This window comes from Gallus gallus, chromosome 3 (genome assembly GCF_016699485.2).
Source record: "Gallus gallus isolate bGalGal1 chromosome 3, bGalGal1.mat.broiler.GRCg7b, whole genome shotgun sequence".
NCBI lineage: Eukaryota > Metazoa > Chordata > Aves > Galliformes > Phasianidae > Gallus > Gallus gallus.
This window is the reverse complement of record NC_052534.1, coordinates 53333863-53348372: the sequence shown is the minus strand read 5'-3', so window position 1 is coordinate 53348372 and position 14510 is coordinate 53333863. Positions and strand designations below refer to the sequence as shown.

The following is a 14510-nucleotide window of genomic DNA, read 5'->3' as shown; positions in this document are numbered from 1 at the left end:
TTGCTCTAGTTGACTTCTGTTACACTAATAAATAAATAAATAAATAAATAAAATTGTTTCAAATTTGATTGCTCTGGTGCCTCAAATAAACAGAAATCGTTCTAGTGCACTGTCCTGGATGAAAGTGTGAACCCAGTCCCAAGCTGTTTAATGGCTGCAGCTCTGTTATTTGTTTGTGCTCTTCTGGTGTGGGATGATAAACTGGAGTTGGAGAGAGGGAAAACACCTTACCACCTTGCCTTGTTCTCCTGTTACAAACTTATCTCAGTATCCATACAAAATATCAGACTGTGAGTGAAAAGCAGAAGCAAAGAAATGACTGCCTGCAGTGCAGGCAAAGAGGGTGAGGAGGGATAAGGTCATACCTTACTTTAGAGCTTTTCATGCCCACAGTTCCCCAGGCTTTGTTAAGAGGATATGTTTTCCTAATATTATCAGACTTGTCTAATAAATTAGCAGTCCCTTTCTTATATAATGTACACTTGTCAGTTCATACTGAATTTCAGTGGAAGACAGCCTTGCTGTGCATGGAAACTAGGAAGCATTTTCTTGCATCTGAAATGTCTGGATTTCTGCTGGCATATTTTTTAGACTGCAGACTCTTCCAGTTGTGTAGTGCTTCCTGCCCAACACGTTCCAGGAGACATTTTTTTGCTCTCACGAGAAAGGACAGCTTTTGCAAACTACTAGTGGTTTCCAGGGCATCTCTAGCATGTAGTGGCTGTTGGAGGGAATATCAGAATGGAAATGTAGGAGATGGCAGGTGAAGTGTTCTGAAAATTTGCAGCTGTATTTCTATCTCTATTAAAAAAGGTCGTAAAGGAGTCCTCTATCTTGCTTTGATGAACTTAACTGTCCTCTTGAATCAATATTGTAGAAATGAATTTCAGACTCATCCTCCAACAATTCCAGTGTCTCAATCAAAACACACCAATCTCTGCACTCATAGAAAAGCTGCATTTAGTTTATCATCTAGTAAATTACTTGTCAACATTCTGTAGAATAAAAGATAAAGTAGGAAAACCTATCTCATATATGTATTCACTGCCTAGGACCATTAGTTCTTACACAATTCCTGGCATTCAGAGGTATTAATAACACATCAGTAAGAAGGTATGATTATCAGAGATTAGTTGAAATGAATGGAAGAGACATTTAACAATTGTATTCTCTAGCTGAAAGAGAGGATAAAAGAAAAACAGAAGGACTGGAGGATAGTAAACTTTAAAATGGCTCACACAACAGTTTATAGACAATCAAGAAAGCACAGCCTTTCTACTCATATTTGATGACCAAATCTCTCTCTCTTCTTTTAAAGCCATTGCAGAGAGCTCTCATACAGCCTTTTTGTTGCTGAAGTTTTTTTTTCCTTTTTAGTCAGGAATGACAAGTCAGTCTTTAATTTCAAGCCAAATCAATGAGAAATCCTTGTGTTGGGGAATACTAGTATGACTGCTGAGCAGGGTGAAGGATTGTGGCCACTGCATACATATGCTTCTGTAAGGCTTCTTCAATTCTTCTCAGTTTCTGGCCAGATGGGTCTAGCAGCATAGACAAAGCACTGAGCTATGTTCAGTATTTTTTCTAACTAAATGTCTGTGAAGGATTGAATCTTTTAAAGATGAAAGACATATAGTTGTTAGGTTTGTGAGGACTTCTGCTAAGACTGTTGGCATTTGTTGATTTTTGAGCACTGCTGAAGTTTTAGCAATGATGCTTAACGCTGAAGAGATTCCTACAGAGGAAAGAAACTTCTAGATAAGATTAAGACTTTAACATCCCAATGGCTTTCAGACATTAAAAAAAAAAAAAAAAAAGAAAGAAAGAAAAAAGAGGAGAAAAAATGATGAGGGATGGTGTGAATATAAGTGGGTAGCACAGCCACACATTTCCTTCTACAAGTAGCTGAGGTTCCTTCCCAGATGCAAAGGTGCATATTGCAGCTGGTTTTCTCTTTATAGTATTTGACAGTTATCTGTAATATCCATTCAGAACCTTCTTCCTGATGCAAGACAACCAATTCTCATCTTCTTGCTTACTGTGTCTCAAGTCAGGTGTTGCATTCAAAAATATGCATAAGATGTTCATAGTCAATACTCCAGTCTTATCAGCAACTTCAGGTGCTTTCTCTCACCTTTCTCTCACCATTTCCAGTGGTGATCTACCAAGTTTTGTTCCTCTAAATATTTTCATTTCTTCCTTCATCTGGGGTTTCATGAACATATTCTCACTTCCTTGGGACTAATGAGGTGACATTTAACACTGTACTGTCTAGGGCAGCATTGGGCAGTTACAACATGCACATCTTTTGGCTGACTGATACTTTACAGTCACATTCGATATCCTACAGGTATGCTGCAATTATACTGTACTTTGTCTTCATATCTTACAGTCTTCATATCAAACTGTTGTTTGATATATAATTGTACACTGTAATCTGGCTTAAAAATGCATTAATTACTCAACACTGTGATTATTCACAGCTAATTCATCACTAATTGTCTCCTAAACTTAGGCTACAGGATTTTTTTAGTATGATGTTAGTAAGTGTGGAGCTAAACATACTATGGATTTCAAAAGCATATTTGGATTTCAACATTAACAATTCTTTCAGTATACCATCTTAAAGAGAAAAAAAATGCCTTCTTTTCTTTCTGAGCATTCTCAAGGAAAATCTTCTATTTTTTGCTTCTGAATATATTCATTATAAAATTATTCATCCCTTATAATGGGATGTATCCTCATACTTTCATTTTCATTTACCCTTTTTATCTCCTCTAAGCTTTTCTCTTCCATCCCTCTTCTCCTTGCGTTCTTCTACCTCTTTCATTTTCTGTTTCTCTCCCAGCCTAATCTGAGTTCCCTCTGTTTTCTTTCTCTGTCTTTTCTTAATATAAAGTGGAAAAACAAAAAGATAATTGATCCAGCAGACTGCTGGGAAGAACTTCTGTTTACTTCTTAATGTTTTTGGGAAATGTTCCCTTCTTTTTTTGTGACATAAGGGTCCAGGCTTATACATAAAAAAAGATAGGATGCACATATGGTATCTGTGGTTGCAGAATTCTTATAAATCTCAATAAGGGAGCTCTTTTGGAGTATGAAAGAGTCACAGAGCAGGTACCTTAAAATGTTCTTATGGACATAAGTTTTATTCCCATTTAATGACTATGACAGGGTACCGTTGAGTCTTCAGGTCTCGTCTGTAAGGGTAGGATTCATTTAATCACTTTAATTAGTTTTGTAGGTAAGCTTAGAAAGTGTGGGATAAACAAGTGAACAGTGAGGTGGATTGAGAACTGGTTGGCTGACAGAACTCAGAAGGTTACAACTGGTGGAGCAGAGTCTCATTGGAGGCCTGTAGAAGGTGTTCCCCAGGGTGCAGTACTGGGTCTAGTCTTGTTTAATATCTTATTTAATAAGCTGGATGAAGAGATAGAGTGCACCCTCAACATGCTGGAAGGAGTGGCTGACACACCAGAAAGCTGTGCTGCCGTGCAGCAAGACTTGGACAGGCTAGAGAGTTGGGCAGAGAGGAAGCTGATGAGGTTCCACAAGAGCAAGGGCAGAATCCTACACCTGGAGAGGGACAACTGCATGCACCTCTAGAGGTTAGGGGCTGACCTGCTGGAAATGAGCAATGGGGAGAAGGACCTAATTGCCCTGGTAGACAATAAGTTGACCATGTGGTCAAGAAGTTGAATAGTATCCTGGGGTACGTTAGAAAGAATATGGTCAGCAGATCAGTGGAGCTTCTCTCCCTCTACATTGCACTGGTGAAGCTGCATCTGGAATATTGTGTCCCTCTCAGTTTAAGAAAGACTGGAAACTGATAGAAAGAGCCCAGTGGAGGGCCCCAGAGATGGTTCAGTGTCTGGAGAATCTCCCTTGTGATCAAAAGCTGAGAGCTGGGACTGCTCAGCCGGAAGAAGGGAATAGTGACAGGGGATCTTATCAATGCTTAACAATATCCAAAGGGCAAGTGTTAAGTGGATGAGTTCAGGTTCTTTTCAACATTGCCCAGCAATAGAAAAAGAGGTACCTAGAACATAGGTAGTTCCATTTGAACATGGGGAATAACTATTTTATTTTAAGGGTGACAGAGCACTGGAGCAAGTTGCACGAAGAGGCTGTGGAGTCTCCTTCTCTGGAGACATTCAAAACCTACTTGGACACTTCCCTGTGTAACCTACTGTAGGGAAGGTGCTTTAGCAGGGGGTTGGACCAGATGATCTCTAGCAGTCCCTTTGAACCTCTATAATCCTGTTAACTTGTGAATTTAATTTGTTTATAAGGACATGAGCCATAGACCCAAGAGATTTTCACACAAGTGATCACACCCTTGACAAGCTGGCTGAAGTTCAATCCTAAAAGGCCAAACAGTTTGTCTGCAATAGACAGAGAAGATAAGACTTCCTGACAGGTAACTCATTTGTTTCAAGGTGGGGTCATTTTTTCAGATATTGTAGAAATATTAAGTTAGATGAGATAAATATCAAAATTATGAAATGTATATGGACATCTGAGTGACAGATACATGGCAAAAATCTCTAAATCCATCTGCCTATAAGCCAGTCATATGTATTATGCTAACATAAGGCAAGGTTGGATGGGGCCCTGGGCAACCTGACCTAGTACTCAACCTAGCAGTTGGCAGATCTGCCTGCTGCAGGGGAGATTGGATCTTGAAGACCCTTGAGGTCCTTTCCAACACAAGCCATTCCATGATTTTATGATTCTATGATTCTATGATTCCATGAAGAGAACCCACAGTGTGATGTAAGATCTACCTTATTGTGTCAGATGATAGGGGTAGTAAGCCTGCCTCTGGAAGTGATCAGTAGCAAATCTTTATGGAAGAATTTGTGGAAATAAAAAACTCAGTCTCCAAACTTACAGTAAACAGAAATGCCTTTCCTAAAAGAATTTGAATTTTCTGAAATTAGGCAATTCTTTGAAACTAAAGATATATTTCCTTAATTGCATTCCATTAACTGTAATCTCTTAACTGAAGATGTAGTCCTTAAATAGCATGGATATATGGCTTATACATATGGTGTTTACATGTATTTACATTTGTATCTTACTTAGAAACAAATTGAAATGGAAATTAATGTTACTGCATCACTCTGTGGCTATTGGCTACAGGAATACAGTGATTTGGCTTCTGTTCATTATTTATTATTTATTTACTTATTCTAGAGTCTTAAGCAACCGTGGAAGATGATCATATGTTTGCAGGGCTATGAGCTGTGTGAGCTTGCTGCTCAAGTTACTGCTTTCTATCTCAAAGTGTTTCTTTCTAGCCCTGCTCCCTTCATCCTCTCACCCAGTCCAAAACACTGGGATGTGATAAAATTAATTACTGTCTATCGTTGCCAGAGTAAAATTTCCTTTTGATTCCCATACCCACTGGATAAGGAAAAAAAATGCAGTGGGAAAAAGAAACAAGCAGAACTGATGGTGTATTCAAGAGAACAAATTACAGATGAAGCAAAGGCAATTACTAGAATGGAGGGTCCTAACCTGTGCCCAACCTTGACTCAGGAGTGACAAAGATTATCTAAACTGATCAGAGTTTGTGTTGGATTAAGACATGTTGAGGTTGGCTGTGCTTTGCCAAAAGGAAAAAAAAGGCAATAAGGAAATGATTTTTAGAAAGAAGAAAGATTATCACAACAAGAAGAAAATAAATGAATTAGTAATTATTCAGTACTGGGAGGAAATTGTAACACTCGTTAAAGAAGCAAGTGTTAAAGAAGTGAAGCAATAAGGAAAGCTGGTCTCGGAGAAACAGCAATAGTTGTTTGACAGATCTGTTGAGGAAATATGAAGCCAGCCTCCTAAATTAAGGTAGAAAGTGAATAATTTGAATGGGACTATTAATACCATTAAAATTGATTGCCTTAAGATTTGTTGTTGTGCTGTTAGATTAAAAGATAGATCAATGTCAGTTTTGTATGGGAGACCCTCCCACACCAATCAATCAGTGCCTTTACAGCTGCTGCCCTCCATCCCTCCCAGCAGATTCTTATTTCTCTTCCACCATTTGAGATAGTGGATGATCATGTCCTTAAGTCATTTGTTTTTCCATGAGCACAATCTGCTCCACATGGGGGATGGCAAATCATCCGTTCTACGAAGTCCTCCTAACAGTGTTTTTACACTGTGGGTAGGTGAAAACTTACCCTACTGTACCTACAGAGCTGAAAGGAAAAGGGATATATGAGAGCGTTTATAAAGTATTGAGCTAATAAAAGCTGTTGAGAGTCTGAGATTATTAGCATAGGATGGGGAATTCACTGACATTGGTCACCTAAGGCTTTGGATTTCCTGCTTTCTGAACAGGGGCTTGTATGTTCCCACAGCAAGCTCCCTTTTATGTGCAACATATGGTGTAAACACACAGCTAGCAAGTGTCTTTTTACAGATTGGGAATGTCAGATATTACTACTAGTAATTAGAAAATCTGAATTTATACTGGTGATGGCCCAGCCTGATGGAAATTGACCTTGAAGCCTTAGACTGTCCTTTTAAAACCTATCAGTTTTAAGAATATCCCAAGAATTTTCAGTAGCACAGTGCTTGATTTGTGCCTTGCTAAAAAAGCTCGACTGAAGCATCCTTTTTACATACTCTCAAGATTCAGTCTCTGGGTTCATCCATGTTTGCCTACTACCATTCAAAAGTTATCTCGTATTCTACAGGTATAAACCTCAAAAAGAGAGGAATACTAAACCATATACCATGGATACCCAAAAGTCAGATGAAATTGATGTGTTTTGTCCTTCAGAAGTTTTACCTATGAAAGTACGCATATGCCTACTGGATATTGTTACTGTTACCAGTGCTGTGAACACTTGGGGTAGAAGGAGTTTAAATTTTCTGCATTCTATGATGCAGCTTGAAGCAGCAGTGATTTTCTTTTAATGGGAAGATCCAGTAAGTATCAGTTATGTCACTAATGTTTTCTTTCTGCCTTCTCATTAGGTGTCTGGAAGGGTGCATTTTGACACATTTCTTTATAACTGCCAAAGCCACTGAAGAGTTTGTTCTCAGATGGTTTCAGCAGTTTTAAACTAGAATGTAATCTGCAACCCAAAATGCGACTAAATCATACAGAGGCTTGTGTATGATAGGAACTTATTCAGTAGCTCACTTTCTCTCCTTCTGCAAAATCTTTCATAAGGTGAAACGTGCCTGCCTTAAGTTTGTGTTGCAAAAGCTTTAATCGTGCCTAAACTTGATACAGCAAGGTTAAGCATTTCAGTACTTATTGACAGCAACAACCTTTCCTGATAATAACATTACTATACTATTCACTCTGACAGACACTTGCAGAAGAGATGATTATCTGAGCCATGACCACAGATGAAGACTGTGAACTGTTTTTTTTTGTTGTTGTTGTTATTGTTCCCAGTAGTAGTTTTTTGAGGGTGGTCATACTAACAAAATGATATGGAATAATATAATTAAATGCATGCAGTAATAGTAAGAAATTGTGACTGTTTCCTAAAATATTCAACAGAAAATGCCATCAATTCTCATATGTTTTGTTTTTCAGAAGTCTCTTCATTTAATTGTATAATCCTCCACACTGATCAAGGAAGAAAACTTAGGGTCATTGCTCAGTGAATTGCCTTACAATGCACGACAATTACATTGGAAGCAAAACAAAGGGTGAGTGGTTGAAGCGTACAAATCACAGTGGTATATAAAGCTGCTGTAAGCTTCTACTAGTTGAGGAGATTTGGACGTAGGAATTGCCTTCTTCCTAGTGTTAACTTGCATTTGAAGTTTGGACTTAGAAAGTATCTATGCTACTATGTATATTCTAGAAGTGTTTTGAGAACTGTGCATGCAGATCTAATCAGTATGGTGCTAAAATGCTGACAGAAGTCAAAATGGGTTCTCTAGTCTAGGTGTGAAACTTATCCAAAAACATCCTTAGTGTAGACAAGGTGTGAAGTGAAAGGTACAGCCAGTGCACAGTAACAGTCACCTTCAAATTTTATATATTCACCTTTTATCTGGAATAGATACTTGCAAGAAAATCGACCTATTTACAAGAGGAAGAGTTCTTTTGAAAATTCTCTGGGAAATAACTACAGTGAATGTGACAGAGCTACATATACTGTTCAAAAACAAGAGGAAGAAAATGTGCTCCCTCAAAATACTAATCAAAGAAGACACACTTTCCCCATCTTATGTTGTAATTAGTCTGTCTATATTATATCTGTAATGGAAATTGTGACAACAAAGAAAAGATCTGCATTTTGGAAGGACTTTGTGACCATCAGTAAGAATGGGAATATTCTGTGGCTATTTTCCTCTAATATTAACATCTACCTATAATTACCCACAGTAATGAAGTATTAGATAGGAATAAACAAGAGTACTCCATCCAGTTCTGGAGCTCCCAACACAAGAAGGACATGGAGTTGTTTTAGCAGGTCCACAGGAGGGCCACAAAGATGATCAGAAATGTAGAACACCTCACCTATGAGGACAGTCTGAGAGAGCTGGGGTTCTTCAGCCTGGAGAAGATAAGGCTCTGGAGGGACGTTATAGTGACCTTCCAGTACCTGAAGGGTGCCTACAGAAATGCTGGGGGAGGACTATTTATAAAGGGCATGTAGCAACAGGACAATGGGAAATGGTTTTAAACTGGAAGAAGGTAGATTTAGACTAGATATTAGCATGTGTGAGGGTGGTTAAATACTGGAACAGGTTGCCTAGTGAGGTTGTGGATGCCTCCTCCCTATAAGCATTCAAGGTTGGATGCAACTTTGAGCAATCTGGTCTACAAGGTGGTGTCCCTTCCTACAGCAGGAGGGCTGGAACTAGATGATCTTAAAAGTCCCTTCCACCCCAAACCATTCCATGACTTTTTTAAGAAAAAATGAAAAAAAGAAAAACATACATGTATCTCTGCATCATTTAATTAAACAAATCCTAATTATCACTTGTTGGATATTGGATGATAATGAAGAATGTATATTTTCAAAGTATTATATTGAAAGAAAAATCCTAGAGAAGTTAAAACACTGGATATAAATAGATTACCCTTTGTCAAAAAAGTACTATGTTTATCTTAAAAGATGGTTTTCTTGATAGGTAGTGGTTAAAAAAGTCATATTCTCCAAAATGTTTATATGGTATAAAGCACTGAGCATTAATTCTTTTAAGTATTCTGTTAGTGCTGTTCTCTTAGTACCTTGTGAAATTATTTAGCTCATTGATTTATCTTTCATAGATTTATATGAACTCATATTCCCTAAAAATATACTGTTTTAGGATTTTTTGAAGGGTAACACAATGACGAAAACTTTTGCCTTGATAGCGCTGGGGACTGAAGTTATCTGTGGATGAACTACGGCTCAAGAAAACTTAATATAAATTTTCCCATGCTAATCCACTAATGTGTTTCAAGTCTTAAGTGGGAGAGAAAATTTCTGGGGTGATATTTCATCTTCTATATCCCTTACATCCATAGGTGTGAAGTTGTCAGAAAGTACTGATGCTGACCAGTCTTTTCATACATAAAAAATGGATTTAAGCATCACTGGTACTGTTGCTGCTGCCTGAACAACCTGAACACCTGAACAACCATTATTTTAATTAGTCTCAAAAAATTTTTATGGAGTGAAAAAAAATATATAATTACAGGTTCAGTTGTGAATTAAAGTCCTGGGAAAACATTACACTTTTCTCATAATATCATTTAGTTCTTCCTTGTGTTGTGTTCAACTGTCAACTTAGGAGTGAAAGTTTTGGTTGCCTAGTATTGTTCCAAGTAATTTATCAAGTCTTTGGTCTGTAGACCACAAACTGGAGCACAGGAGATTCTACCTGAACTTGAAAAAGGACTTCTTTACTGTGAAGGTGACAGAGCAATGGAACAAGCTGCCCAGAGAAGATGTAGAATCTCCTCTGGAGATATTCAAAATCTTCCCAGACACTTTGCTGTGCGACATGCTCTTAGGGAACCTGCTTTAGAAGGACATATTGGGTTAGGTGATCTTCAGAGTTTCCTTCTAACATCCAAAATTCTGTGATTCTGTCAACATACTTTAAAGACCTTCCAAAAAGGTCTTCTTGAATTCCAAAAGAAATTGGTATTTAAGAAACTAATGAATAAAAGGTTCTGAGATGCTTCTTCCTGGAAAAACATTAAAGCTTTTCTGAACTTCATTTGTGAGCTGACACTAGGTCTAACCATTTTATCATTTGCAACATTATTCTATGCAGCTTTAAATTATCTCAGTGATTGAGAGTCTCTGAATATATTTTAACTAGAGAGACATAGACAGTTTGTTTATGCTGACCTTCAGATGTCCTTTCTTTTATGGTCCTTAGCCAATTTCTTAGGCAAACAATATAAACTGTATGCAGTCTGCTCCTATCAAATGCAGCAGTGAACTGGTATTCCCCTTCCAACAGCTGATGCCTGTCATGCTTCATCAGTGCTGACAAGCAATTATTAGTCTTTGTTTCTTTTATACTATATATTGAAAAACAATCATTGCAAGGAATTGTAGAGGTAGAAACCATTATCTTTGCACTATAACAGTAACAGAGCTTTTATGCTTACTGAAAATATCCGTTAGGTTCTGTTCTCTTATCTACAAATGCTTTCAGTTTTACTTTGTTCTATTCTGGAAGTTGAATCACCAGCTTCTCCTACATTAAGAATGGATAACCCTATTCTTTCATCAGCTGATTTTCATTTTCTACTGGATTTTACTCAGGGCTGAATGACTTCTTTTGTTTTGTGTCCTTCTGTATTAAATTTAATTTGGATATCAATTTTGTCATCAATGGCTTCAGAGAATTTGTTTTCCTTTTAAGCAGCTGTGACATGAAATAACATTCCTATACAAACTTAAGAAGGAAACAAACATGTCTCTCTTCCCATGTAAAAAAAAAAACAACCTGAAACAACCCAAACCCTCAAACTCCATTGTCCTTGGTTCCAGACAGACTGTTGGCCAAAACTAAAACAAAACCCAACAAATTACCAGTGCAGACAAAGGAAACTTAATTTTTTATCCAGAGACATTAGTTGTACTCCGATCTCTGGGGAGGTCCAGCACTGGTTCTGGCAAATAATTTTCATTTTCTGAAAAGATCTGATTCTGAAACCTCTTTGACCATTCCCATCAGCTAACTCTACTTACTCACCCTTCCCTCAAGTTTGCTCCACAGCCTTTCAGGAGTTATCTGCTAGTCTGTTTTGTTGAGTGTGATTGTCTGCAAAGTCTTCTCCATGCTGTCTCTACACTTGAAAAGCATTTAGTAAAGCTAGCCAGAAAGATCTCCTTCAAATATTTCCTCATGATTAATTAGTGTGGGATCAACAAAATGAAATCTCACTTGTGAAGGAGATACATATGCATACACACAGGCTGAGTTATTTACAAAGACATACCCAGGAACTGACTTCAGGATTAAGAAAACATGCTTAATGGAGATAGAAAAGGAGAAAGTATGTGCACATTTCCTTATTTGGTAGCACCCCCTTGGTACTACAGCATTACAAGAGTTACAGCTCACTCACTGTTCTTATGTTCAATCCAATTTTTAATCAAATTCCTTAGGTGTTACTTAGGATGAGGTTTCCTTCATGCATTTGCTAAAGCTGCCAGTACTATTCAACTTGCATAAAACTGAAAAATTGCTTTTCCACACCTCATTTTTGACATGGTATGTGGATGATTTATATAGAAGTAGTTATGGCCACACATTGTCACAGTATTAAAAGGTTTATTCTCTTTTATCTCAACTTCAGTTTCTTTTCTCCTGTTATAGAATAAAGTTTTTATAATCCTATTAGCTTTTGTACTGGCATTTGACATCTTTGTCTTTGACACTGTCAATGAATGAGGAGATAGTCTGTCCAAAACATAGCTCCACTTCATCCCCAGAGCTGAAAGATAAGTTGTTTTTCTTTTTGTTCTTTTTTTTTTCTTTTTTGTTCTGATGGGTTTCTACTGTCATGTTGTTTGACAGTAGAGGGATACAGAAACTCTAACTCTGTCCGCTGCGTACAGACTGAGATGAGAGCTGCTCCAGGAAGAAAGGACTAACTTGCCACTTTCTACAAACAAATTACTCAGTTCCATCATTCAAATACTTATTTGTTTGCACGCTACCTGCTCCCCAGTACTGCTCCCCAGCTACTTTACCTCCATATTAAATCTCATTCTCACCCTATCTCAAATTCAATTTTTCATTTGTACATATGGGAAATATGCCAGTTTTATTTCTTTTGGCCTCGGACAGACTGTTCTACTTCTGAAATGCCTGCTGCATTCTGGGCTACTTCAGTTGTAAGATGTTTTTTTCCTCTAGTTGCTTCTAAGAGCAGGGCAGCAGGAGAAGGTTTGGTTGATTGGACATTCTCTACTATAATTCCCTTGTGTAACTCTGAGGGGAGGCTACTGCTTGCCTTAGTTTTCTCCCAGGTGTCCTTTTCCTGTATCAGAGAGAACAAGCGGGGAAGCTCAGACATAGGCACTTCTCAGAGACACCAAAGTATGTGCCACAGATCTTTAGTCTGTGACAGTCAGACAAGTACATAGAGAAAGAGACAGACCTACTTGTCATGAACTGTACTTTCAAAATCCCTCTCAGACAGAAGATAAATTTCTAACCCTGTCCATTCCTTTTTAACTATTGTATGTCTACTTTATTTAGGTAGTAAAATCTTATACTCCTGTTTACCTTGAGCCACACACCAGTGAGACCACCCTCATGAAGGAGCCTCTAAATATTCTTATTGTACCAGTATTAAATATGGGAATATGCTCTTTTTATCAAGAAAGAAATATTTGCATAATATTATATTGTTACTGCTGAACTTCTTTAATATCATATATATAGCATGGAAGTACCCGTTGTAATGCTCTGAGGCAATGAACTCTAAACATATCCCCATCTTCTCTCTAAATTCTGAGAAAGACAAGAGTAGATGCTGGCCAAAAACCTGATCCCAGTAAGTCTTCCAAATTATATCTGGACACTGAAGAAGCTGATCACTGGTTCTGCATTACGTGTATAATTGATATATTTAAATATTAGCATTTCACAAATGGAGAGAAACTCAAACTTTCTTAAAACAAAGAACACGTACCAAAAAGTAATATGACATTTAAAAAAAAAAGCAAAATTATTCCTTCATAGTAAACTTCATTTTGCTTTATATGAAACCATAAATCCATTTCAGAAAAGAATGTTAAAAACTTTCAGAGCTGTATTTAAAAATTGAAACATTTCTCACCTCTATATATCAACAGAAAATTAATTCTGTTCTGTGAGATGGAAGATTGCCTTCTAGTTCTCAGATCGGTGTCTAGATTCAGATTTCTTTTCACATTTCCATGCAAGGACAATTTAGACAGAAGATAGTCACAGGCCGTTCCAGCTTGCACTAACTCATATAATCTGCTTTCACAGATCACATGCTTTTGCCACAAGTTTTTGTTTTCTGCTTTAAACACCAGCTTTTACAGTATTTTATTGCTGTGCTGTTTGTGTCCATACAATTCATGTAGTCACTATTTACTCAACACTGATCACTGCTTATCTACAGACTTACCCCCATATTACCAGAATATTTTTTAGCCAGCATCTTGTCTCCATTTTCAAACTGAACTTTATTCATATATATTCATTTGATTCTAGTTCTAGAAACAAGAAAGTGAAGAGAACAGTGAGGCTATTAAAAATACAGCATGAGTTTATGAAAAAAAAAAAAAGGGAAAAAAATATATTTCTTTCCTCTTGCTTGCTTGTTTGTTTTCATTATGCTTTAAATGAGCCGAAGTATCTAAGAAATCCTCGAGGGAAAAACAGCTGAGAAAGATATGCAGATGTAAAAAGGACACGTGTCATTACCAAAATCTACCAACATCAGAATTACCTTTGTACACAGGAAAATTAACCTCTGAAATCCTTGTTAACCAAGTTTGAGCCTGCAGCCTCTTTTTACGGTCATTTAAAAAGCCTTATGAACCAGAACTTAGTCTAGGAAAGGTTGACATTCACTCAGACTGTGGTGGCACAGGCAGGTACTACCATAATAAATACCTTGAAATATATAATAATACTCCATGCTAAGGTTTTAAGAAGTCTTTTGTATTAGTCCTCATCTGCTTGTCAAGCAGAGAGGGTGGGGGTCTATTAGATTAAGATGCTTCCTGCTGGTTTCTCTGTTGTCAGCCAGACAGTTGCATGAAATATTTATGTTCTTCTCACTGCTTCTAATCACACCTTTTCTCGAAGCCATTGGATGAAGTCTTATTCAAATATTCTCTCTTGATTTGTCATTGCAGAACAGGCTACAGTCCCCTCTTTCATTATCCTACAACTGATTTAATGATCTCAGACTATTATGAATGTTACAGTTATAGATAAATGCTGACAGAAGAGGCTTGGTACACAAGTAATTTTAAACCTTCAGCAATGTAATTAGTGTATATTGGTGAGCATGTCACTGGTCAATATAGAAA

At 37.3% G+C, this 14510-nt stretch overlaps 1 long non-coding RNA gene across 1 annotated transcript in view; it reads left to right on the top strand.

Annotated features, from left to right (window-relative positions):
- LOC124417806 overlaps window positions 1-7677 on the top strand; it is a 38630-nt gene extending 30953 nt beyond the window's left edge. Inside the window, exons 2-3 of the long non-coding RNA XR_006938681.1 lie at window positions 4293-4420; window positions 7562-7677. This is a non-coding gene — a long non-coding RNA (uncharacterized LOC124417806). The remainder of the gene's footprint in view (window positions 1-4292; window positions 4421-7561) is intronic.
- The last annotated feature ends 6833 nt before the right edge of the window (window positions 7678-14510 follow it).